This window comes from Lepisma saccharinum, chromosome 3 (genome assembly GCF_977018435.1).
Source record: "Lepisma saccharinum chromosome 3, izLepSacc3.1, whole genome shotgun sequence".
NCBI lineage: Eukaryota > Metazoa > Arthropoda > Insecta > Zygentoma > Lepismatidae > Lepisma > Lepisma saccharinum.
Window position 1 is genome coordinate 45,408,727 of NC_139231.1, and position 27,971 is coordinate 45,436,697.

The 27,971-nt window shown below is 38.8% G+C and overlaps 1 protein-coding gene across 4 annotated transcripts in view; it reads right to left on the reverse strand.

Annotated features, from left to right (window-relative positions):
- The window catches only part of sigmar (Tumor necrosis factor alpha-induced protein 8-like protein sigmar), a 161,775-nt gene that overhangs the window by 90,033 nt on the left and 43,771 nt on the right, over positions 1-27,971 (reverse strand). Inside the window, exon 1 of one of the 4 annotated variants that reach the window (XM_083119856.1) lies at positions 22,843-22,903. The exons of the other annotated variants lie outside the window; for them this stretch is intronic. The gene's annotated coding sequence lies outside the window, so the exon portion shown is untranslated. Of the gene's footprint in view, positions 1-22,842; positions 22,904-27,971 lie in introns of those variants that run through there. 4 annotated transcript variants of the gene reach the window in all.

Here is a 27,971-nt window from a genome sequence, read left to right on the forward strand (position 1 = left end):
TTTTAATGTGACAATGATCGTATAGATAAAAAGCTATGTAAAATATCCGTCATGACAGTTTCAGCCCACAATCATCAGTTTTATTTTCATATATCATTGCATTGGTAAGATAGACTAAACCAGAGGTTCCCAAAGTTAATTCCTGTGGCACAGTAGCTGGCTTACAGAGGCGCCCCGAAATGTTCCAATATTTCCACTGAAATTACCTGATTCTTCCAAATATGTGCTTATTTAGTGCTTTTTACATGTAAAATATTTCTGAATTTGAAATATGTGTTTATTTTTTAACTTAAGGCAAGCAACCCAACCACACCAACTGAGCGTTGCAAGTGTTAGATAGGCCTACATTCTGACTTACGCGGCGCGGAAAAATCTTGAAATACTAAGGGCGGCGTGAAACGAAAAAGTTTGAGAATTCCTGCACTAAACTACACTTTCACATGGAGATAATGGCTATGTTTACTTAAGTTTCAATTTCACTGCGTCTTTCACCTCACGATCCGTGTTTGAGAGCCCACTACCACAGACAAATTACGGTTACACGTGTACTACTGAGCTGCTAGAGTATACCGCTCGTTTTTCCTGTTCGAGCAAAGATCGCACGGACGCTATCTAGCGTCGTCCGTGCGAACTATTTGGCGCTCGAACGAAATCCTCTTCCTGCAGCAGTCTAGTCCTTAGGGTCTCGTTTCCAGTGCCTCGAAACCGGCAATTTATGTCCTGCATTTTTAAAGCCGAATTTATGCTCAGATAGGTTTCACTCACAGGCGTACGAAGGATTTCTTTTCGGAAGGGGATGGAAATCTAAAGGTGGATATTGCACAGCTGTGTTCTAGGCGGGGGGCAAAGCATTTTCAGGGCGGCCACTCAATAACATGATAAAATTCAACTATAATTCCCGGTTTTCAAGGCTAAATTGTAAAAAAAAAATCAAGGGTACAAGCAGATGTTTTCTCCATTTCAACCTTAAGTATTACGTATTCAATATATTAAAAATATAAATCGTCTCTGTGATTGCAACATATCCAAAAATTATAATTAAATTAAATTAAATGGTATATATATTTAAAATATTAAATTTAAGGTGCGAAGTTTACATTTGCCATTTGAAATACTCAAAGACTCGAATTACATCTAGAAACACAAGTCACAAATGTTACGGGATATACTCATGTACGAAAAATTGTTAACTGGATAAGAGTTTCAAACTGAAATTTACCTAATCAACTTCGGGATTCTTATCTTGCAACAATCTTCATCAGTCAGACAGATTGTTCAGCAAATGACATAACAAAGTAAACGGATGTAGAGAATTTTATTTTATTTCCACCCAGATATCTTTTCTATCCTCGATAAAAATAAAAAATAAACTGTGAAAAACTTGCCTCAGAACATTTATAAATATGTATATATTCAATGAGGTTTGGATTAATAAAAGTTGCAATTTTTAACGTCTACGGAGAAACGTTCATGCATAATTCACACATCATTCCCGGAGCTAACCATTCACGCACAATTCTCGGAATTCAATGAATTTCCGGTGAGTAGCCACCCTGGTTTGGTATTACATAGAAACGCACAAATTTACCTATAGTTGATGAGGAAATGATAATTTTAAATTTTCGATGGCGATAAATAAACTTACATGAATTATTTTTCGAAGTACTGGAATCAGCTGTTGTAGGAATTTGTAGGAAAATCTGAGTTCCACACAAGGAAAATGAATCGCGAGTACTCGTATATGACATCAAAGTCATACATCCAGGGACTCTATCCCTGCGTGTTTACAAAAACAACTGCGTTTCGAAAATGCAATGCTGAGTAGTTTAACAATCCCTAATCAATTGTTTTCAGTTGCTATGGTAAGTAGAGCTTACTCGATGTTGATGAAAAAAGATTTAATCTAAAACAAATCCAGGTAAAAATAGTGCTTAATTAGATACTATAAGGATAATTAACCAGACATGAAAAGTAATTTGCTTCAATAATCTGATTAATACCTAGCACGTAGCATGCAATACCAATGACTCATAAGTCCTAAGTAAAACCCGGATTCTTACATCATATTTTTATTCAAGCACATTTTGTCGCCAGGTTCGATACCCGGTGGAGGCACATAGTGGTTCGGATCTCACTTTAAAATGTAGTTCCAGTCCCGATTAGCCTTACTGTGCATAAAGTAGACTTAAAACACCAAATCAATCAACCAACATTTTGTCGCACAAAAACCTGTAATATCGACAGACTAAATCAATAGATTATTCACATTAATTTTCTCTTTTGCGTACATCAATGTATTCTACATATTTGTAGTAATCTTATACAAAGCCATATATTTTAAAGAAGTTTTTCTAATTAAAGTTATGTCCTTCTGCAACACGTGAGTACAAAAGTTTAAAATAAGGACACGTCGAGTACCAAATACCACATTTTACCTCGAATCGCACAGTTGGATCTATGATAAACAGATGTACAGTCATGGAAAATAGTTCTTGGGCCACGTGACCTACGATATCGTAACATCTTAAAGCCTGTTGTCTATGCAACCCAAATAACAAAATTGTCGCTTGGGTTTGCCTGGCGGACCTGGATTCTCGGGAATGATTGAGTATTGACAGCAGCGTGAGTCATACCCCCAGGTCCAGCCATAACAAACAACAGCTGGGTGCCGTGAGACCACCAGAAAAAGTTTCAGGAATTGGTTTCTTAACAACAGCTATTCGTAAGAAAATGTTCTCTTTACTGATATTAGAGTCATTGTCAAGAAAGTTCACTGAAATGGTGGTTTTCGTCGAATCATCATCGCGCAACACACATGCTGTCAACCCAGAAGTCCTTGAAAAAGATTGGAGTTAAAAACAACTACTTGACAAATGATAAGACAAATCGATATTCATTAGTCCCAAATTAGAATTTTGTGTAAGACATGGATCATCATGTCCTATCATCCGTTTCATAACTTCATTAATCATCCTCATCGCCTTTGTTGACGCCAAGTGCTAGGAAAGTAATATAAAATAAGCAAAATTAAGAAATTAATAAATGACATTCTCAGCGATTTCCCGCAGCGACTCAGTTGCATGTAGACAAAGTTTCATTAATCGGGAACCAAGGGCCCCCTCGTTGTGCTTCATTGTCATTTTCCCTCCACGTTGCCTGCCGCGATTAACCTGATGTTGATTAATGCACAATCCACAAAGTGCACCAACGCGGCGCATATTATGAATAGGTAAACTATGTGATATTATGCTAATTTAGAATGTAATAATAAAATGTGAATTTTGAGGGCTTCAGTTAAGTGGCTGCACATCCATTACGTAATCGCGATATCATCAAATTGTACGAAGCGTGTCTACACCTACGTAAAGTGTCAGTCCCCGTCATAGGCATGCGCAGACAATCCGATTAGAGGGGGATAGCCTTGATTATATTTCAGGCCGGAAAAGAATAACGTAATTTCATCTCACTCGTTTAAATTTTATTGCATTGATGGGTGTGTTTATATATACACCCCTCCCCCCGCCCCACACACACATATAAATACATACATATATATATATATATATATATATATATATATATATATATACAACACCCACACTCACACACACACCCACACACACACACACACACACACACACACACACACACACACACACACACACACACATATATATATATATATATATATATATATATATATATATACATATATACATATATACCAACAGTAAAAATCATATAAATTGTCACTCAAATCTGCGCGTTCCTTTTCCTCCAAACAATTGTTCATGCACTTAAGAGAAAACCTTTTAGCATCAGTACTTCTCTCCTCGGTAATTTAAAATGCATTACAGAAAACAAATTGCGAGCGAAGCGACCAATAAATTTTCAGATCCAAATTTTTGCAAAATGAAAACAATGTCGATTTAATATGGGGGAAAAAATTCATGGAGCGCCATATTATTCTCTTTTATAATTTTTTTCGATCGTTTGGCGTCCAGGGTTAACACCCGTCGACCCCTAGCTACGGCTCTGAACTTGACTAGACTGCAAGAAAAGCAGACATTGCGAGCGTAGCGAGCAAGAACATTTTACAAAAGGTATTTATATTTGTATAAAATTTGAAATCAAGGGGGCAATTGCAGCTCTGTCCCTCACCCCCCCCCCCCAGCAGGTGCTCTCGGCAGTCTGGAAGAAATAATGCAAGAAAGACGTGAAAACAAAATCCATCTTGAGTATCCTTTTGTCCTGCTACTCTTAGATTCTGCTACTCTTGCTTTCCTTTACTTGCATGTTTGCCCCTAAAATTGATTTCCGTTCAAGGTTGTGGGGGCTGTGGTTTCGCCACTGCACCCCCTTCCCATATAGTTGCCTTTAGTGTTGCCCACGAGACGAGACTTTGGCCTGTCTCGTCTCGTGGAAATGCTGTGAAATGCTGTCTCGTCTCGAAAATATTCGTTTGTCTCGGGACACATGATCAATCTCGTCTCGTCTCGAATTTTTAAAAGCCTGTCCCGTCTCGTCCCGTGGGCAACACTAGTTGCCTCGAACTTTCATCGGCTTGAAAATACTTACTTTTCTTTAAGAGTATAATATAGTTTAATAACGGCGATAGGATTCATCTATCCTAAATTTCTAGGTGAAAATATAATAATATAGGGGCATAGATGTCTGAAAGGGAGGCAAGGATTGCCACATCTTCCCCTTAGAAAACGAATGTCAACCAAAAAGTACGTTTTCACATGTATAATTTGATTTCAGTCATAATAATTTACATTTATTATTATAATGAGGATGCAGGAATGCGATAATGCAACACTATTATCGGGGTAATATGCCCCATGGAAAAATACCTTGCTTGTCTCTTCGTGGAAAAAATCTGCAGACGTCCATGATTAGGGGTGCATTTGCCCTCCCCCTGGCCCCATGGGCGCACCCCTATGATCCCCGTGATGGAATATGTAGCGCAAAGCCAGGGCTTTAAGATCAAATTTGTTTTGTTATTGTTTTTATTAGTAATTACCTCAGTTTTCTTCCTCTGAAGTTAAATTATTCATGACGACGATTTATGATTACATTAAAGACATGAATGAACATACACAATGAATCCATTTTGGTCGGAACTCGAACTCGGAACCTTGTTCGGCAAGAAATAAAAATATCCATAAGGCATAAGTGTTTCATTGGAGATGTTCCTCTACTTCCGTCATTTTATCACTAATATATTTCTTTAATATACAATAATAAGTCACAACTACCTAAAAATAAATATTATTTTGCATTTTCACATGCATATGTTTTTCTACGGTTAGAGCGTGAACTGGCAACTGTTTATTTAGATTGTTCATTATGTTTCGTGCGTAGTTAAAGATAGGAAATATGCTTGAGGAACGATTAGGGCTATAAGAATTCCGTCCGTGACGGAGTGGTTAGCACAGTGCGCTACGATGTCTGATGTCCTGGGTTCGAATCCGTCGTGCGTATGGGTGTTCTTTGTGAGTGCCCCTTCATCAATTTCATCATATCACTCATCCTCGTCGTCGCGATTAGCAAGAGGTGAAAGAAAAACGACGCTAAATAAGAAAATAAAAAGACTTATAAGAATCAATCTTATTTCCGGACGTGTCCTACATTTTATAGTTTTGTCTGGCCTCCGGAAGGAATTTGAAAGAAATCTCAAATGTCTTATACGTATTTTGAGCATCACGTAACTTCAAATTAGATGAAGAAACAGAAAAACTGAGGGAAGTCTAAGATAACGTGGTTCCTTGGAGAAGTATGCTTAAATCAAAGTGTGTGCATGGTTGCTACTGGATGTTCGGAAAAACAATTACAATCCCAGCTCAGAAATTACTTCACGATTTTCTAGATCCGAAAAAGTCCGGATATATGTATAAAAATGCTTACTTTGTGAAGTTTTATCGATATAAGTGTCGGTAATTTGTTCGAAATAACAAGTAATTTTTCTCGTTATTGGAGAAATAAGGCACACAATTCTGTTTTTTCCCAGTGTATAGTAGTTTTTTACATATTAATAAACAAGAACTTCCAGACTTTGTTTACGAAATTGTGATTTTTTCCTTCCCGAATTCATGGATTGTTTTCTCTTCCTGGCCCCACATCGACGAACAACGTTCTGTCTTACATACACAAGTTGAAATCACATACAGCCGTGCTATTAATTAGCAGTTGAGGAATTTTGAACTCAACCGTTCACTTCAACATTAATTTTTCAGCTGAAGATGTGTCATATTCTCGTTATATGCTAAGATGTCCTAGTAACCTATTATAGTTACTGCAAATACGATCGTGTTCAACATTTTGAGACAATTTGTCCTTATTTTCCGCTGACGAGTGATCTGATAGCCCTATGTGTGATGAGAACTGTATTTACTCAATATCTGATATAATTTATTCCAGCATTTCCTTCAACTTCTATTACCTTGTTATTACCTCCAATGCTTACACAACTTTTCCTTCGTGCTCGACCTTTGGGTTCAGAAATGTTTACAACACTCCCATCTCCCGCGTGTAAATAGCAGGCAACAACACTCTGGAAGACCATAATGTATACAACTTGTTTACTACATATTTTACGAAAATATTAGAATGTTAGCTTGATATAACTGTGGATTGGAACGAACGAAATAAAATACCTGTTTTATACGCACACTGGAACGAGCGCAGGCCTGCTGTGAGTCACTCTGGCAGTGAAGGTCACTGATCGAAGCAGTTGGTGCTTGCTTACTACAAGCAGGCGACTTATCTTTCCTCAAGGAAACACGGAAATCTTAGTTTCTTTCTTTCGCCAGACTAATGGTGAACATTTACAGGAACGTAAGGAGTAGTATCGTATTCTATTGGAATTAGATTTCGTGGTGTTTAAAAGATATCATAACAATATGTAAATCTCTTTTGTGACCTACACTGAACTTATTTTAAAGTTTCATTGACATGTGAAAGCGGAAATTTAGAGATCCTTCTTCCTTACGATTTCTAAACAACCGAAGAGTGTGGTGAACGTGAAACTACTTATTGTTCGCATCAACGATATGCATTATACAAATGGTCCTTAATCAAAAACCCTATTACATCACAGGAAGTGATATTTAAAAGAATTCTACCACGTATCCAACGTAACCAATATTCAGATTGATTCCAAGCTTCTGTTTGGGTTATTTGTGTCGCTTTTTTACCTCTTGCGATAATCGCTACGACGAAGATGATGGGTAATGATACGAATGCAATGCTACATCTAAGCCTCAACAGGTTTCAAAAATGGATCCTCTGGCTTTGTAGAGAGTTACGGTGATTTTTATTTTTATTTTCATTTGGTATTTTAAGTCCACTTATGCACACAAAGGCTAATCGAGACTGCATCTACAGTTTAAAGTGGGATCCTAACCACTGTGTCTCCACCGGGTATCGAACAGGGGACTCCTTGATTACAATGCGACTCCTCTACTACAGCGCCATCGGGAAGGATGAGAGAGAGAGAGAGAGAGAGAGTTACGGTGACTACGATAATGAAGAATTGAAAGTAGCAGAACGCCTAAGCTATTCTTTTGTCAATATTGGAATCGTTAATGAATGTTATGAATGTCAGTTCAAATTGAAAAAAATAAACTACTTGTAAAAGATTTCCAGAGTGCCGTTACAAATCGTTAATTTTTCTCTTTCCACACATTACTTTGCTACTATGTAGATATTTGCATGCTAAGATGTAGAAAGTGCTGCATTTTCAGTGTTTGGAATTGCAATTTATTTCTGAGAATGGAGTGAGTAGTGGGAAAAGGATCACCTCACATGTTTGGATTATACCTCCCCGCCAAAAAAAAAAAAGACACAAAATATATATCGGCTGTTGTTCTTATAAGGAAATATAGCATATATGCATTGTCTCAAGAAATATTGGAGCCTATTCACATCCCTACGGAACTTGGAAGAAAGCCCACGTAGAGATTGGGAAGTTTTGTTACGACAAAATTGGGATGTATAGTAAATTAAAATGCAAAGTCCTACCTTGTGCTTTGCACCAAGCCATGAAGGCGTATAGGGGGGTGTGGAGTTAGGGCCCCACTCTTTCTTCATCAGGCGGAAGGTGGGAATGATGTGATCAGCACCACGCCCCTGGCCGCCATACCCCCCCCCCCTTTCCCCAGAGTTTCCTCCAGGTACCGACTTTATACGACGCTGGGTGGGCACCGACGCAGCTTGAACAGGTGGACAAAATCCCGATTATCGCAAGTCGACGATCGAACCCAGATCTCTCGCATGGTAATAAAACGCCCTAACGACTGTGCTACTGCGGCACATACAGTAATTAAGACAAGGATTGTTTTAGCGTTTCGTTCAACGTTTTTAGGGGAATCATTTTCGGAGATATAACCGGTAGCTCTTGTCGGTTCTGCGACCTGGGTTGAGAAAAGGCGATTTTCTGACGAACAACATTCCACCTGACAAGTCACGTGACTTTCCTACATTTCCTGTGCCTGTTGGCTTTTGCATGAAAGACGAGTTGCTCTTGAGACAGACAGAATCACCCGATCACCTAATGGTGCAATGTGTGTTGCCTATCCTTCCGGCATTATTTACTGCCATTAAAGCCTTATGGGAAAGAACTTTTTTCCACCACTGTACTTATCATCTAGACCCAAAAATATTTTCACTGGATATAGCAGTTTGTTATGCAAAAACAAATTGTGTAAGTTTAAAGTTAGTAATAATAATAATAATAATAATAATAATAATAATAAAATAAAATAAAAAGCAGTATGTAGCTAGTCGACATTTAGTCTGTCAAAAATATAAATGTCAAGCTGCGTAATAATATTTCAGTTTCATGAAGTTATAAGTTAGCATGCTCCGAATTTATGCTAAAGATAAATCAAGTTTCACTTGAGACATCCAACAGGGTCATATAATGCGGACTTCTTAAAAAGTAGCAGAGCTGCTTAACTGAAATAGTAATGCAGTTATACGTGTTACAGATGCGCCAAATTTGGAAGGCAAGGTAAATTTTGGGGGGCAAGGTTGGCATAAACAATAACATATATGTATGTGTAAATATATACAAAATCTGTTCCTCCTTGTGAATTTAAGGGGGGCAAAAAGTTCCTTAACCCCCCTCCAAAGCTGGCGCCTATGCGTATTTATAAAGGTACAAGTAACATTGGAGCATGATTCATTTGCGCTTATAGTTAGTCATGGTCTGACAAAAAAATACACATTAACATTATGAATATAATGAATGCAAGAACAGAACAGTTTTGTGACATTTGCATTCAAGTACTGCTAATTTTCACTCTATGTGTTTATTTATTATATTGGTTGACGCACGAGCATATCATTCTACTTAGAATGCAAAATAGTTTTGGCAAAACAATATGAATTATACATATATTAATAAAGGACTTGGACAATGTTTTGTTCACTTTCAAAATAATAATAATAATAATAACTGTTGCCATATTTCACTGCGTTCATATCATTTTGGTAATACATGGGGAAAGTAATCGCCATAAAGCTTGGGTCACACACCATTGTCTATTCAATAGCTTTAACATTGAATTTTAGTGAACCATAGACGGCAGTGTGAAACTCCTGAAGCCTTCCCGATGAACAAAATAACTTAAGACAATATCTCGTTTATTCATTTTTTTTAATTGTGGGAGCACAGACTTAACATCTCTTTGATGAACGGTAAAACTTGTAAGACAATGTCTGCGAGGCTCATTTATATTTCAATTCAATTTGGGGGGAGCGCAGCCAACAGCGATTACTCCTGGAGCCTTCCCGGGAAAGACGAGCATTGCACTGCCAAAGCCTGTGCTCTCAAAAAATTGGGGTGAGAGGTTGAAAAGCTCTTTGCCTATATGCGGATAGGCTTAAGATCAGTTTAAAGTACGTTCCTGTGTTTTTTTATGTGCAAATGCTAAATATTCGTACTCGAGTCCTTAGTGTTACCATAATTTTTTTTAGTTTTGTAAAAAAAATTTAATTCTTTTATAGTTTTCCATAAAGCTCGGTAGAAATTTTCGATTAAGTTGTTAACGATTCGAATTTTACTGTCAAGAAACTTGAATTCATGGGATATATTTTAGCATGCGTATACGTGCCATCTGTAGAGAGTTTTTAATTATATTTTTTTTTTAATTTAAGGTTATCAACAATGCACTTCACTATAATAAGTACATGTACAGGCTATTATCGTATGTAGTTCAGCTGTTTCCTCTTCTCTTGGGTAGTATTTAGAAGTCCTTAATGGTAAAATTTACCCTGTGAAGACGTTTTAATTACATCTTCGTGGATTGGTCTAGGTTGGATGAATTCGAAAACCAAAATAATCAAGCCTACTTTCAAGGGAAGAGGATGCACCAGAACAGTTGGTTCTCCGACGCAAGGCTGTACGGTGCAAGCAGCCTTGCGTCCCTCTCCAACTCAAAAGAAAAGAGGCCCCCACAGACGGTAGAGACTTTGACGCAGTTGTGGGGCTTCTCACTAACCTCTACCTGCACCCATGCAACGATCTCTGTAGCCAGGAAGAGAAAACTGCCTAGAGTTCTTCGGAAATGTTGAAAAGTGAGTATGAAATGATTTTTTTCCCCTCAAGGATAGTAAGAAATTGGAGAAGTATGCTTTCAAATTTTATACGAGCTATTACGAAGTGTCCCAGTGGGGTTAGCAGGTTGGGTTCCATTAGCACCTATAATAATTGATTGATTGATTGATTTGATTGATTGATTTAGTTTATTTTACTTCGCGTTTTGTGCCTCTTGGCTAATTTGCGAAGATGGGGATGAGTGATGAAATGATGAAATTGATGAATGGACATTCACAAACAACCAAGCCCGACCAGGATTCGAACCCGGGACCCTTGGCGTCGCAGCGCGATATGCTAACCACTCGGCCACAGGGTCGGGCACCTATAATAATTAAGTGCCTCCTTGTGTGCGATGTTCAACGAAATGAATTACAGTAGACCAAGGTAGCCTACCGGTGCAATACACTGTAGATAAGAGCGGCAATATTTGCGAAAGATCTGCTTTTACTGATGGATGGCCAACTTGTTAGAACCTATTCACCGAACCTAACAAATATTGTGGATACAAATTAGTCTCAACCGCCAGTGGCGGCGATTAGAGGGGGCCTCGGGCAGTTGCCACACCACTTTTTCCCACTTTTGCTCCCGCACTAAACCTTGTATGCCAAGGGAAAGTAAAGTGTTCTTAGCGCCCTCCCCCCAGTTGTGACACCTTGCCCCGCCCCCAGTTTCGGAACCAAATTGCCGCCACTGTCACCCGCTCATTAACATGGTAAGAAGCAAGATTATAATGATTAGAGAGAAGTTTTTAAAATTTTACCGTTTGTAAGAAAAGTATTTACATGTTTTCACCTCTTTCAGAAATAACAGCCTCTATATGTTGCAGAGAAATTAAAAAGAATAATTTGATGTGATTTGATATTTATTAGCGTCATGAGAATGAGTGATATGATGAAACTGATGAAGGGACACTCACAAAGAAAACACATGCTCATGCCGGGATTCGAATCCGAGGCCCTTGGCGTCTTAGTGCTATATAAAATGATTATATATATATTAAAGTTTTTATAAACCAGCAAGGGATCGTAAAAAATTCAATCCACACTTGGTAGCTCGTCGTGTATTTTTAAATGTGGGAAGTAGCTCAATGTTTCTGTGAGTTTGGAGACCTCTGCAGTAGACTTTGCTGATCTGTCCTTTTCTCTGCCGGCAGCATTGAGTTTCCTTTGAAAAGCGAATTCATCCTCCTTCCAAAGCGCGGCCCATGGACTGGCATCACGTGTGGCATGGAAGAAGTCAAGCCGCGGAGAAGAGTTATTCGTAGACACTTAGTGCTGCGAAAACACACCGGCCACGTGCAAAAGGTTTCATAGTTGACATTCTTCTACATGTTATCATATGAATTTGATATTAAGTATCTTGCCTTGGCCCACGTTCCCCTACCACGACCAAAAAAAAAACGTAAAAAATCACAAGACCGCAATGACGTGAGCTGACAATCGTTGGTTTCAATAATGCTGATCACTTGTGCCCCTGGGTTAACCGTGGCTGGAGCACGTGAATGGATGAAGCGTAAATTTCATTCCTCATTTTTCCATTTCACACTCTCCCAAATTCCAACTAATCCGCCTTCTTTTCTTCCCTTGTGATTATGCCATTCGCAAACAGCACTGCTTTTGCGAATTCTTCTTCGCTTCCTTCCTCGGAGCAGAGCTAATAAAATCACTACTTCGTCAGCTTATTGTACAACTCTGCTTCTATTTCCAAGAGCTTAACCACGAAAAGTACCGGCAAACGGAACAATATTTAGTGGGTGGAAGGAATCCACTAGCTTCGCATTTCTTGTAGTGCGTCAATTCCTCCACGAGCATGAAAATTTCACGAGCGAAATAAATATGAATGTAAAGATGTTCGATTTTCTGAGGCAAACATGCCTCTCTTTCAAGTTTATCAATTTTGCCAAAAAATTGCTAACTTTCCGGATTGTTGGTAATAGGACGACGGAACGGAATTACATGTACCAAAAAAGTGTTAGATATGTAAATACATACTTAGTAATTTTAATCAAAATATGGACTTACGGGTCACCTAGGTCTCCATTTCACATACTCAAGACTCGAAATACATCTACAAAAACAAGTCACAAATGTTACGGGATACACAATCTACGAAAAATAGTTAGCCTAATTGTATAAGAATTTCAAACTCAAATTTACCTAATCAAGTTCAAGTTATCTTATTTTGCAATAATCTTCTGTCTGTCAGATAGATTGTTCCGCAAAGGACACTAACAAAGTAAACGGATTGAGAGAATTCTGTCTTAATTTCAAGGCAGCTTTCTCTTTTTTCCTCGATAAAAATAAAAGCTAAACTGCGAAAAACTTGCCTCAGGAATTTATAAATATGCATAAATTCAATGGGATCTGGATTAATAAAAATTGTAATTTTTCACGCAGAATTCCCGGAGCCAATAATTCACGCATAATTCCCGGAATGCAATGAATTCCCAGTGAGTTGCCACCCTGATTTTGTAATTACTAATTACACTGGGGAACAGTGAAATTGCGGCACAGTGTTTAAGAGCTAATTTAGGGCGATTTCATGCTGCTGAATAATGATATAATAATATATTTCCTGAATTGGCTCTAATTTATGAAATAAATGCAACTAAACCAAAATGGCGGAAACATCAGACATACATATTAATGAACTTCTAACAACAATTTAATATTTCTTTTTGTGATTACAATCATTAACATGATTTTTTGGTTCACTCCATGTCATGGGCACTCCAAATTTGAGTCATTTTCTTCCGCTTTGGCCCCAATAACGAATTGATTCCAAACAAGTTTTGCAAACTATATGTGGGACCCATTTTTTATTCTGTTGTCCCAGATTTTTGGCAAAATAAGCCTGATACAAATCTCTCACTACATCCTTGATATTTCTTCTTTGTGATGGTAGACAATATATTCCACATATAGAGCAAAAAACATTTGGGTTATTGAAACACTTACTACGTGAGGAACCCATATTTCCAATGTATTCACATTAAACGCATTTCGCTTAGTTATACTACAAAATTCAACATTAAGAGATATATTGCCTAGCAATGCTTCATAAGTTGCCTAGCAACAATTTACAAATAAATAAATAAATAAGTTTCTTAATGGGAATTTCAGCCCATTGTCAAATTTTGATATTACCGAGAAAAGCGTGGAGTAATTTTACCTCCTACATTTTTCATGGAGTGTTTATTTTTATAACTGGAGTCAATTCAACTGAACCAATCAACAATTGGCAATCACAGTTGTTTTGTGTTCTGAAACTATTATTAAACTTTATGCCACAAAATAAAATCTTTTTTTTGTTCCCCAGTGTTATCATTTGTAGTGCTCGTTTTAAAAATTATTCAGATAAAGATGGTAGTTGAGGAACATTTTAAGGGGGCTTGCATTTCACCACTATGTTTTCTCCCCAGAGTTCCTTACTGCATTCATTTTTTTTTTTAAAAAAAATCCCAAAATTTCGGGAGGGGTTGTACTTGAAGCCTCATCAGTTTCCCCTTGTGAACGCCAGTTTCTATGGTGTATGAAAAGTTGACTGGATAAATAACGGTTCAAGACCGTCAATTGATGTTGGCATCCGACCATCGAAAAATATAACTATGACCGTTCTTAAAGTATTAACGGCTATTACATAGTTAAAAGAGTTAGAGTAAATTTAAAGTTTTAAAAATACATTTATGGTGCACGCCATTGTAATTTATAATCACTGTCTATATTTTATTCCATGTTAAAATATTCAAATTTAAATAAAAAATTAAGTAAAAATATATATATATTGACTGTCCAGTCCTCGTATAAATGATTGACAGTGGCGGTGATTGGGTTCCAAAACTAGGAGGGGGAAAGACAGTTTACTTTCCCTCGTAGATAAGGTTTAGCAAACAAAGTGCGGGCACAAAAGTGGCAAAAAGTGGGGGGGCAGCTGTCCCCCCCCTCCGCCACTGAAGATTGAATATATGTTTCAGAATGAACGGATCCAGAGCGAAATTCTGCCGGAAGTGGAGAAAATATCCACGACAACTGCATTTTGAAACGGCCCCTTTAAGACGTATAAAGAAACTGCACACCAGAGAAGATATACGTCTTGTGCAGTAAGCTGGTTAGTGGTAATCCTGCACACAAAACAATACATCATCCCTTCATCCACCACCGGAGCGCTGTTCTTAACCAGTCCCAACATGGCTTCCAAATGTCTTCTATAACTCATCCATCACTCTTCCCTCTCCGAGGCTCCCGGCTTAGCATGATTAATTATGAAACAGCCGTCCTCGCAGCAAGGCAATAAGGATTATGGAGTCATTAATGTGTCCTCCCTCAAACCTCCGCAAGAAATGAATTTGAAATGATAATAGCTACTCGCTGCCTTCGTGCTAAAGTGAGGAGCATGAATAATGAAAAACGACAGCCATCTTTGTTCATGATTTAAAGGAATCGAACCCAACAGGCAATGTGGCACCAACGTCAATCTTCTAACCTTTTACGAATCTTGTGCATAGGAAAATAGTGCATCTGATAAAGCCATAGAACTCAATATAGCTGCTATGTTGAAGTTGCGGGACTTTATATTAGGCCCACTTTTGACGAAATCCTTTTCCTTAGCACTTTTCTTAACATGTATGCCATGACCAAAATGATACCACGTAAACTGAAAAATCTTATATGACATTTTTTTAAATTGATTTGCCTTATTTTACTTCGCGTTTTATGCCACTTTTGGCTAATTTACGAAGATGGGGATGAGTGATGATATGATGAAACTGATGAATTGACACTCTCAAACATCCACGCCCATGACGGGATTCGAACCCAGGACCCCTGGCGTCGTAGCGCGATGTGCTAACCACTCCGCCACGGGGGGTAGGTGGTTCGAATCCTGGCCTGCGCATGGATGTTTGTGAGTGTCAACTCATCAATTTCATCATATCATCATTCATCCCCATCTTCGCAAATTAGCCAAAAGTGGCACAAAAAGCGAAGTAAAATGAAACAAATCAATCAATCAATAGTGCCGCCTGAACTTGGCTCATGTTCCATATGCTCACCGAGACGAAGATGGATGCTTCGACATCGGTGTCTTCCAGAATTGCTTCGTATTTTGAAATGATCATAGATACGTTAGTTATAATAACAAACATCCCAGTTGTCCGTACGTTAAGTAAAACACATAGATGATATAAATAATGAGGAATATGTTTTCACTCAGGTTAATTTTCCTGATTTTTCAGTTCTTCTCTAATCAAAACTTCATTTCCCTTACTTTCATGTACCGTTTCTACTCATGCATTGATATATCCTGACTTTTGCATGGATTGCATTGACTCCTAGCTCATTTCTATGATTCTTTCAACACTTTATTCGTTCAACTACAACAATCATTTGTTGGATTTTCATGGCATTTCTACTCAGAGACTGACTTCCTGTCTTCTCCGTAATATTTTTGCTCGACTTTTCTACTCATAATATTGATTAACCGTAGGTTAATTCGCTGGTCTTTGAACTCACGTGTTGATTTCCAAGACATTTCCGTGTTTTATTATTTCCCTTACTCTTTTACTCGTATGTTGATTTACCTGACTTTTTTGCTCACACGTTGATATCCCTGACTTTTTATCTGATACGTTGATTTCCATGACTTTTTACTCATACGTTGATTTATCTTACTTTTTTACTCATGCGTTGATTTCTCTGACTCTTTACTCATACGTTGATTTCTCTGACTCTTTACTCATACCTTGATTTCTCTGACTCCTTACTAATACGTTGATTTCTCTGACTCTTTACTCATACGCTGATTTCCCTAACTCTTTACTCATACGCTGATTTCCCTAACTCTTTACTCATACGCTGATTTCCCTAACTCTTTACTCATACGCTGATTTCCCTAACTCTTTACTCATACATTGATTTCCCTAACTCTTTACTCATACATTGATTTCCCTGACTTTTTACTCACACTGATTTCCTTGACTTTTTACTCATACTTTAATTTCCCTGACTTTTTATTCATACGTTGATTTCTCTTACTTCTTACTCATACGTTGATTTCTCTGACTCTTTACTCATACGTTGATTTCTCTGACTTTTTTACTCATACCTACGTTGATTTCTCGGACTTTTTACTCATGCGCTGATTTCCCTGACTTTTTACTCATGCGCTGATTTCCCTGACTTTTTACTCATACGTTGATTTCCATCACTTTTTGTTCATGCACTGTTTTCCCTGACGTTTTACTCATACGTATATTTCCCTGAGTTTTTACTCAATTACTGATTTCCTAGACTCTTCCAAGTTTTCTAAAATTTGCAGCGGAGTGTAGAGAGAGTTTTAGTGGGAAATTAAGTTGCACGTGCAACGGGTAGAAGTGCCTGACATGAGCCACCAACTTGTTTACTTTCATCCACTGAAATCTACACGCCTCTCGGAAGTGGATCGTACACCATAGTCACGTATGAATCTCCGTGCTAATTCGTTCTTCAACCGTGCAATTTCCTAACCCTTCCTTGCCTTACGAGATTAGACAAAGCTCCGCTCAACCTCCCCCTCCACGTTAATAATGAGAGAATCAATTAAACTTCTAATGAGGTGCGCGGCGCTGGTGCGGACTTAATTAATGACGAAGCCTTGACGAGAAAGTCTCCCCCATTCCTTTAGTTCTCTTTCCTCCTGTCCCTTCAACATTATTCTCTTCATCAGGGATGCTGGTATCCCTGTGAATTATCCTTCATAATCTCAGCTTTTAGCAGGCTATGTAAGCAGTCTAGTACGATAATGGCGCTACGAATTAGCCTACACACAAAAGTTAACCGAAGAAAACATCGGTGTTAAAGCAACACATAGAGTGGAGATCCACACCACATTGGTTAAAATGGTATTCAACGTGTTATTTTACCACCAATGAAGAGAAAGGTTGACAAAAATGTGGCGTACATCGCCAGTGACTATACCGCGTTTGTTACAACCTGTCCCGGTTCACGCGCTAGCTGATCGCTGGCTTTTCTCCGTGCTGGGGAAAGTCAAAACCAGGCAGCCAATTAAAATACGCAACGTCGCAACAGCGTCTACGTAAGCGCCTCTCTTCTGGCTTCCATTCGCTCCTCGCTGCCCAGCAGACGATTTTTTCCTCGTTTCTCATTGGCACCGAAACTGTCGAGCGATCGCTAGCGCGGGAAACGGGACAGGTTCTAACAAACGCGGTATAGTATTGTTTGTGTCGGTTTAACACCATTTTTTTAACAGTGTACTCTAAAACCAAGATAAAATTCAAATATAATTCCAGATTCTCAAGGTCAAATTACCAATAAATAACGTTCATGTTAAACCTAACTTACATTAGCATTTACACTAAACATTTGCGAATAGTTGCTTTTACAGTTAGAGACGCTTCTGCTTTGTAACTATCCCATTGATTTTCACTGTCCGTGACTGTACGCCCTTCTTCACTCAAAGTGGCACATACTTCAACTGTTCAACTCTATAAAATGTGCTACTTTGTGAGATTTGATTTGCTTTATCTTACTTCCCCTTATGTGCCACTTTTGGCTAATTGCGAAGATGGGGATGAGTGATGATATGATGAAATTGATGAATGGACACTCACAAACATCCATGCCCAGGCCAGGATTCGAACCCGGGACCCCTGGCGTCGTAGCGCGATGTGCGAACCACTCCGCCACGGGGGCGGCTACTTTGTGTGAACAGGAGTGTAGATTTTACAAAGTATTTGAATAATTAATGGGCAGGAAAAACACACTGAAAATTTTCACGTTATTTGCACTAATTTGTTCATTTGCGAAGTAAACATTAGGGAATGTTCAGGCTATACTTAAACAAAATAATATTTAAGAATATTAAAACACCTTCAATAATCTTCAGACTGTAACAAGGTATCACTGAAAGAAAATATCTGTGACAAATGCACGCACATTACAAGTTTTATGAACGTGTAGATTTTTTTTAAAGTTGCTGTTTTTAGAGAGTTTGTAGCATCGAAACGTAGCTTCAAGGAGTAAATCGCTATCACGGAAAGTCGTTCACCTTGATTTCTCTACTCTTTCTGAAAGTGTGTCAGTGTTTTGTGTAACACTCTGTAACTAGACGGTAAGCCTGAAAACGAACACTAAGAAATAATATGCAGAAAGATGCGCTGTGGCGAGTCTGATAGGCTATCGACGAATGGTAAGCGATGTGCGGGTAGAGACTGGAACCAAAATTACGCAAGGAAGACAGGGGTGTTTTGAAACTAAGCCACCGTTACCACATGAAACGATGTAATCAAGTGGTTTCTCAACAAATAAATATTGAAACAGCACGAGTCTAATATGAAACTATGACGTCAGTAGTAGGCGAGCTGAGCTGTAAGCTTTCAATACGATCTCAAACTAGGAGAGCGCCGATGTTGCAAATCGTCCAGGAGGAAAGACAACTAATGAGCTGCCAGCCCTTTTTCCTCTGGGACAATTCGCCGATTCGCTCCAGCGTTAGTAACGGAAGTGTTTGCATAATACATCCGCCACCTGAGCAGTGTTTGCATATGAAATTCATTTTTATTTACCAGAAGGATGTTTCACGAGTATTCCAGAAAATGATTGCTAATGAACATCTATGATTTAGTTCCAAGTTAATGAACTTGCCCACATTATTTACTCTGACAGCTTCGTTATCAGCGTACATACAGAAACAACAATGACTAGTTTCAAGTAATAGCAACGGATAACTCAGTAAACTGTAGCTGCTAGAGTGGCTACAACGTCGCTTGGTTTTCAATTTCAAAGCAGTTCACAGACTGTGCAACAAATTTATGAACGCATCTCATATGTTGAAAACGACAGAGTATTAGGGTGTAAGTTGTCAATTTCTTTTCAATCCAGTACACCCTGTAAAATGCATTTTTGTAGACACACGAGGCTCTGTACCTCGACTCACAGCCAATACAAATTCTCTATGGAGTTTGCGTTGTGTCAATGTGTGTCTGTGTCTCTTCATCAATTCCATGCAATTACCTACCATTCGTCCCCATTGTAGTGATTACGCAAAAGGGGAAGAAAAGCAACGTACAATGAATAAAACCAAACAAACCTTCGGTGTACTAGGTCCGTCTATGATAGGACGAATACGGGTATCCTTGTAGGAGTCACCATTCCGCGGAAATAATATCAGGCCCAAAAATACGAACACGAAAAGATAGATCAGTAAGGCAAGTACGAAACTTCTATACGTTCGGTATGATAACAATAGACTCCCCTCTTACATTCGAATACTAAAGTCGTTACTACTATTCATATGCTAATGGAATCTAAAGCAAAAGCCATGAATCACATTAGATTTGCCTATTCTTGCTTCATGAACAAAACAGTAGTTACAATAATAACAATTCTTATAATCAGTAAATGAAATAAATGTAGCTATTTTACCATGTTGCAATTAGCTATAATTATTGTTTCCTGTTAGAAAACTAATATTTCATAGTATTCAGGTTATCATTCATAATAATAATAAATATTTCATTACTTTTACATTGGTACACAGCAGCAGGAAAACACAATAAATACAATGTTAGGTACATAAAGAGAAGGTCAAAACAAACGTATTAGGAAGATCTGGCTAAATTCTAAACTGACATGAAATTACCAACGTGTAAATTATACTAAATTAAGACGGTGGAGGACACCTCATTGAAGGTAGTTCAGAGAGCTAGGTGTTGGGACAAGGAAAGATAGCGTAACCGGCAGAGGTTAAGGTCCCCAATTGTGCAGAGTATCTCCAAAAATTGGACTAAAGATTGGATATGGATATCGACGCCCTCCGTGTGTGCCACTGGCCCTTTGGGTGTGTGTCAGAGGCGTCTGGAGGAGAAGCAGCGTGATGACGGAACCCGTAACACACGAATCATTACATTTTCAATATTTTTTCTCCTGCTGGTTTTGGTCTACTCCACTGCTCCCTTCCTTTTGATGAACGGTACCAGATGTATTTCCTTATTCATTGAGACACACAACTTACTCGATACGGCGAACCTAGGACACCGAAGGCGAAGTCTGCGTGAACCGTTACCCTCTTAATCGTCATTATTGTTGGCATTTCCGGTTTGCGCCAACAGAAGATGTTGTCTGAGCGCAAATATGTTTTAGTGGTGATCTACCCTGATTAGAAGAGAAAAATTCAGACCCCTTTCGTTTCGAAATTTTATCCTTTGTTCATATCACTATGCCATAATGAACAACCTCTATTTCGGATATCATTAACCACAATTACAGGTTTTGTAGTTGTGTGCTTGTGCGTATGTGTGCGTGTGTGTTTGTTTCTGTAAACACACTCTCACAGACTTCTTACTTTGCTTCTAATTTTACGTCATCATTCTCAATTTACCGAGTACAGTACGGTGTTGCGATAATGTAAATGATCCTTAAGGGCGAAGCATGTGACAACAAGGCAATGCCAGTTCTCATTCAAGCACTTTAAATTGAAAACCTCATATTTCCAACAACTTTCTCCTCTTTCCATTCTTCACCATCTGCACTAATAGTTGTCCTATGGAGTCAAGACTTTTGAAACACCCTGCACATATACAGATTGTCAAAAATTGAACTATTATTACTTCCTTGGAACTATTATTATTTCATGGGCTTAGTCTGACACTATTTTCGATGCTACTGTTGAGTTCTGGCACATCCAAAACATAAGGTTTGATCCAAAACAGGATTAAATAGCTGAAAGGGTTATTTTTAGACTTTTATGGCCGCCATATCTAATATCATTTGATAAAGTGTTTTTTTTTTTAAATTTCTTATTATCATAATACAGTTATAAACTGCAAATTTGGTGAAAGTAAGATGTCATGAATGATAAATAACTGCAATAAACTAACAGGTTTCAGGTTTAGAATGTTCGTCATGACCGCCATTTTGAAGACGTCATTATAGACAAACGAGGGCTTAAAATCTTGGGGTCTGGAGCGTTTTAGGTTCGGGAATTAATGTAGTATCCGCCCCCCAAAGGGCACGTTCTCCGCCGGAAGAGAAATATTTTCCGGCGTTCCGACCACACTATATACAAAAGTAGGAATTGTAGCTTTCCTGGCGACGTGATTCGAACAACCTGGCTGGTAACCCGAGAACACTTGTTCGACATTTATACAAGTACTCCACCTTAATTTTCAACACTATTTCATCAAGTCACAGCTTATTCACAATTTCTTGTGTGGCATCGGTTCTTTGGATATTTAGTCATTTATGTTGTCATAACACAAAGTGCAAGTTAGTCATTTCTCAATTGTAGAAGAATGCATTCTAATTCGAATACATGCTACAATGAGTAAGATATTCTAGGTCTACTTCCGCTCAGAAGAAAATGTATTTTTGTATCCATTTGTCTTCCATTGGCTCGCACCGCTGTCTTTTGCGGTTTCCTGCCAACGTTGGCGTTTTCTTTGTATATATTTGGCCTTAACCAAGCATAGCTCACGATTCGCTAGTTCAGTGAGTAAAGCTTTTTGTTGGTAATAACCGGTGACGTCATCGGCAGTAAAAGAAGCTGAGTAACGTCTTGAACATCCCTTGCAGATACCTGCCCAAGCAGTGAGTCACAGAGGATCGAGATGTTTCTTTTTTTTCTATTCTTTTTTCCATACGACATCTTTATCACTCACTGAAAGCAAGGGCCGACTAGCTGAACAGAATGAAAATGCTCATTTGGATTTGTAGGGATTTCACCCGTTTTCCCGATCTTGCTTTCGAACCCCCGCAGAGACAATGACATTTGAGTGATGAAAGTTCCTCCAAGAAAACCAATACGCTTCCAGCAGCAAAGGAAAATGTACTTGGAATTTCGCTGTGATAATTTCAGTTTAGAAATCTCTCTTGCGTGCATCAAGTGTATTTTCCAAGTTTTGGATCGCTGACTGCTCCCTAAAATACAAACGATTGAGCATTGCATTTGTCTTTTTGGATCGCGACGGTGAGGATGACATAAAGTCACAGAGAACTCGTAAGCTTTATTGGCTGCTGGTTTCCACGCTACTGTGTTAAAACACAAAGAATGATGATGGAATACATGAAGGAATAAAGAAAATGAAACGCCCAATTTTGTTTTTAAAGTCGAAACGGACGTCTATAATAGTTACGGTCAGAGTTACGGTGTCTCGTTCGAGACTTTGATATCACATAGAGAAATACACCTAAACTTGTTTTACTTTACTATATGACTTCTTCTGAAAAATCGAAGCTACTTACGTATATTTTACAAAGTCAATCCATTATTGTTTGAGATCCACAGATGGGTTAATCGGGACTGGACCTACAGTTTAAAGTGGATGGGATCCGAACCAGTATGTGCTCCACCAGCTATCGACGAAGAAACTGTGTACGAGTCACTCGTACCAGTGGCACCAACACCTACGCACGAGACTAGGTTTGTAGGGTTTTCGCGGAATGTGATCTGCAAAATGGAAAACCTCGCCAGCCGTCTCTTCCACCTGAATGTGCATATCGACCCGCAACCATAAATCATGGAAGTAATCTGCGTACGCCCATTGGACAGTCACGCAACTCTACCTGCACGACCTTGACTCCCGCTGGCTAAATGCACCACCGCAGTCACGGAAGCTGAATTTTCAGCTGGCCATTCATCGGATCTGGCTCCCAGCAAAGGCTACTTTAACACCCAAAGCAGTACCGTTAATTCTCCAAGTCAGGGATTACAGCTACCGGAATTAAGTTCGCTAAACAATGGACGATTGATTCTACCTATCTGATACGGCATGTGGCGAGAGATATTCGAACTGCTTGAGCTGGGAATGCTTGCTTTGCCATGTGGACGCAAATGGAGAAAACAAAGGCCGAGTACATTGATAATTTTGCAAGTTTATTGGTTTGGTTTATTTTACTTCGCCTTTCTGCCACTTTTCGCTAATTGCGTGATGATATGATGAAATTGATGAATGTACACTCACAAACACCCATGCCCAGGCCGGGATTCGAACCCGGGACCCCTGGCGTCGTAGCGCAATGTGCTAACCACTCCGCCACGGGGGCCGGCGATTATTGAGCAATTGTTTCTATCTAGAGACCTTAAAATAACTACAATCATCCAACATTTCTTCCTTCACATTTTGATGATTCATATGTTGCCATCCCAGGATCTTTTTTTTTTTAATGCAAGACAGGAATGGATCTCAAAATATGAGTTTGAGTTTGATTTGGTGTTTTAAGTCCACTTTATGCACAGTAAGGCTAATCGAGACTGGACCTACAGTTTAAAGTGGGGTCCGAACCACTATGTGCCTCCACCGGGTGGATCTCAAAATATGACATGCATCATCACACATCGCATTAAACTTTTACCCGATTTCAATTCACTGACAAGTAAAGGGTCACTTACGGTGAAACAAGTTGCACGGTGATGCATATATTTTTGGAAAGTACTCATCTTAACTAAGGTACAGGTGAAGTATTATGAGTCGGAGGTTAAGGAGATAAGGGGTCTCAAAGTCAACATGGGAGTCTATGGGAAGACCCTAAAATACGTCGCCAACTGAAGCTCAAGCACTAGTGTTTCACTTCAAACATAGAGTGATGAGATTTTTAGAGGAAATGAATTTTCAACTACAGAACACAACCCATTCATTAGCCATAGGAACTCTTGACTTCTTTATCTAAACGTTTGGCTTGATGTGGTAGAACAGGTCAGGGAAATACTGTAGTGACTTCTGCTTCGACTGGATCGGAACCGACAAGTCCTTCAAGTGCGACGAAATCGCATTTGTAAAGTAGGCTCACTGCGAGATGAACATTTGTGTGAGCCACGCAATGTTTTCTGAACTTCATATTGATTGTATCACTCTTTGAATCCAATTTCCATGTTTTCTGCTTCCTAATAACAAATTAATTTCAAATTTCATAACAAAATGTGTGTGAATGACACTATAAAAGTTGTCAAACTTTTGAACCAAGTGATACAACGTGTTCTACAAACGCGCTTATTGAAAGTGGTGACTGATGACTTGGATTGTCAATATGATGACATACGATGGTTGAATAGAGGAGTACAACGGATATAACAGAAAAGCTCAACGAACTTAATTACCAACTGCACGACAAGGATAGGGAAACGGGAGGAATGAGTTCCAATGTTCGGGCATTATGCAGGAAGCTTCAGTTATGGGAAATGAACCCTGCCCGAAGTGATGTCAAACACTTTCTCTGAAAGACAAACTGTAAAAACCGGTAACACACATAAATTATTTCAAATTTGAGAGAGTCGTTTCAAAAACGTTTTCAGGATTTCAATAAAATTGAGCTCTTGCCTATATTGAGGAACTTTCAACTTTGTCATCTTAAAGAAGACAACTCCACAGCGGAAATGTAGTTCATAACTTTTTAAAGTGATTTGTCCTTGAAATCTCTCGTCTCAAGTTCAAGTGCAATTTGTCCTAAAGGCGATACTTGTGCAAGGTTACTTTATTTTGAACATGAAGCTGATTAAAAACAGGCTCAGAAACCTGATAAATGGCCATCTGGAAAATTCCATTCTTTATGATAGCTTATAAAATCAACTTAACAAAATGTTTGAGTTTTTCTTTTATGCGCAGATAGGCCAATCAGGACTGAACATACAGTTTAAAGAGGGAAAGGAACAACTATGTGCCTCCACCGGGTATCGAACCCGGGACGCCTTGATTATTTACAGAAAATGTAGATGAAAGTGTCATCCGTCTTGATTGATTGGGTTTATTTTACTTCGCTTTTATTTCACTTTTGGTTAATCACGAAAATGAGTTTGAAATGATGAAATTGATGACGGGACACTCACAAACACCCATGCCAGGATTCCAACCCAGGACCGCTGGCATCGTAGCGAGCTGTACTAACCACTCCGCCAAGGAGGCCGGCCTTGTCATCCTTCTTATCAACATGATAAGAAGCAAGGTGATAATGATTAGGTGGTAACTTTTCTAATTTTAGTGTGTTTTGTGAGAAAAACATTTACATGTCTTTAACAAATAACATCCTCTGTACGCTGTCAGGAAGTTAAAAAGAGTGATTTGATTATACATCTAGAAACTTTTATAAGCCAAGAAATAATCATAAAAGGCCACACTTGATAGCTCGTTATGTATTTTGAAATTCGAGAAGTAGCGCAATGGTCCTTGGAATTGGGAGACCTCTGCTCTCTGAGCGCACTCTTCATGCTCATACAGACCAATCCAGACTGGGCCCGCGGTTCTATGGAATAATTAGCGTTGTATGAGTGAGTCTGTGAGATGCAATGTGGAAAGTCTCTTTGCTCCGTGTCTTATGTCTAGGCACTCTGAGGGAGAGTTCGTGGAGTGGGATGCTACATCTTAGGTTTCCATTTATGATCTTACGTAGTAATTTCATATCTGCAACATATCTACGTGATTCTGGAGTATTCATATTTAAGTTTACAAGCAGATCTCTCTTATGTAGGTGTTTCAGGGCCGGCCGGCACTCTATATCGAACGATGGAGAGGAAAAAGCTGAGAACACTGTCGATCTTGGAGGTATGAGAAGGGGAAGCCATGTTCCAGATGGGTGAACAGTATATTCTAGAATGGGGGACACAAATATTTTGAGGTAAATGGAAAGCGCTTTCGGGTTATGGATTTCGGTGAATCTGTAAAGTAAGCCTAGCATACGCATTGACTTTTTTGTGATGGTTGATATGTGATTATCGAAAGTTAGTTTAGAATCTATGAGGATACCTAGATCTCGGTGTTGTGCTTCTTTTGCTAGAGGGATGTAGGTGAATATATAATTACCTTCAAGAATGTTTTGTTTCAATGAAATTGTTATGTAAGAGCATTTCGAAGGTTTTATGGACAGTTTCCGTCGCTTACACCATTCATAAAATCTGTTTATGTCATTTTGGAGAAGTTGCATGTCTGATGGCTGTTTTATTTATCTCATAATCTTGCAATCATCGGCGAACATTAGAATTGTGCTTGAGATTGGGGAATTAAAGAGATTTGTGAGATCATCCAGATATAATACAAATAATGGAGGGCCAAGAACGCTTCCTTCGACAATGGAGGTTTTTGAACGTAGTTCACGAGAGAACAACAGCGTTATGATTTATTTCCTGCGGGTTCTACAACAGAAGTGTAACATTACAATGTAAAACGTACTCGCCGACATTTCTAGAAGGCAACTGTTAATCGGTCAACCCTGGTCCAGGAATTGTAAATAAATTCAATCCCGGACTGGGAGAGAAAATCAGCAAACGTAAATGAGTTTTAGTTCATATTTAAAGCATTTCAATTGGATCCAGGGACCTCTTTTACGGATCAATTTAAATACGGTCCAGGAACCTTTATTCCGGATGAATTTAAATTCGGTCCAGGAACTTTTTTCCAGGATCAATTTCAATTCGATTCAGGAACGTGTTTTTTCCGGAAGAATTTAAATTCGGTCCAGGAACCTTTTTTTCAATGAAACAATACGCAACTTGGACCGAATTGTGCGACAAAAAAAGGTTCCGTTCCTGCAGGGAACCCAATAGAACCCATTAGAATTTATGTGTTCCTAGACCTTTAACAACCATGCAGAAAACCCGGCAACATGACGACGTGCTGCGCATTTCGGCAACACAGGGCAAGCAGCTGATTGCATCACCAAAGCTCTCTTTGCTCACTTAGAGTTGAAAATTCGATGACACCGACAGAGGTTTTTTTTCTCTTCTTGGCAGAGCAGTAGATGCCCATTCGTAGACAAGAAGTCGAACCCAAAACCTTTGATGACGACATCATGGGTCGAGCGCTCTGGCTACCCACACAGCTGGCTAATGAACGAACGACCAAAGACAATTAGGAAACTGGTTCCACATTCGTCAGTTACCGAGCAATTGTTGACAACGCGTTAGGAAACCATAAAAGGCTGGTCGCTCAGGCTTTTAACGGCAGAACTCGTTTTTTTGTCCGCCCAACCACTTTGCGTTGGTTTCGCTTCGTTTGGCAACTCATCTCCCGCCCCTCGCAAGTACATCTACCCCGAGACCAGGCGATGGAGTTCTCTCAGCCTTCCTTTTCAGTCGCTAATCAATACAAGCCGGATTCAAACGCACTAAAATGCCAATATATGCACTAAAATGCTAAAAATATGCAATATGTGGCAAAATATGTACTTAAATGCTAATATGTGCAGTAAAATGGCAAAATATGCACTAAAATGCTAAAAATATGAAAATGCTAAAAAAAAATATGCAATAATATGGCAAAATATGCTGTAAAATGCCTTGAAATATGCATAAAAATGGCAAAATTTGAACTAAAATGCCGAAAAAACATGATAAAATATTAAAATACTGTATCTACGCATGTATTTGCCGCACTTTGTCACCCATA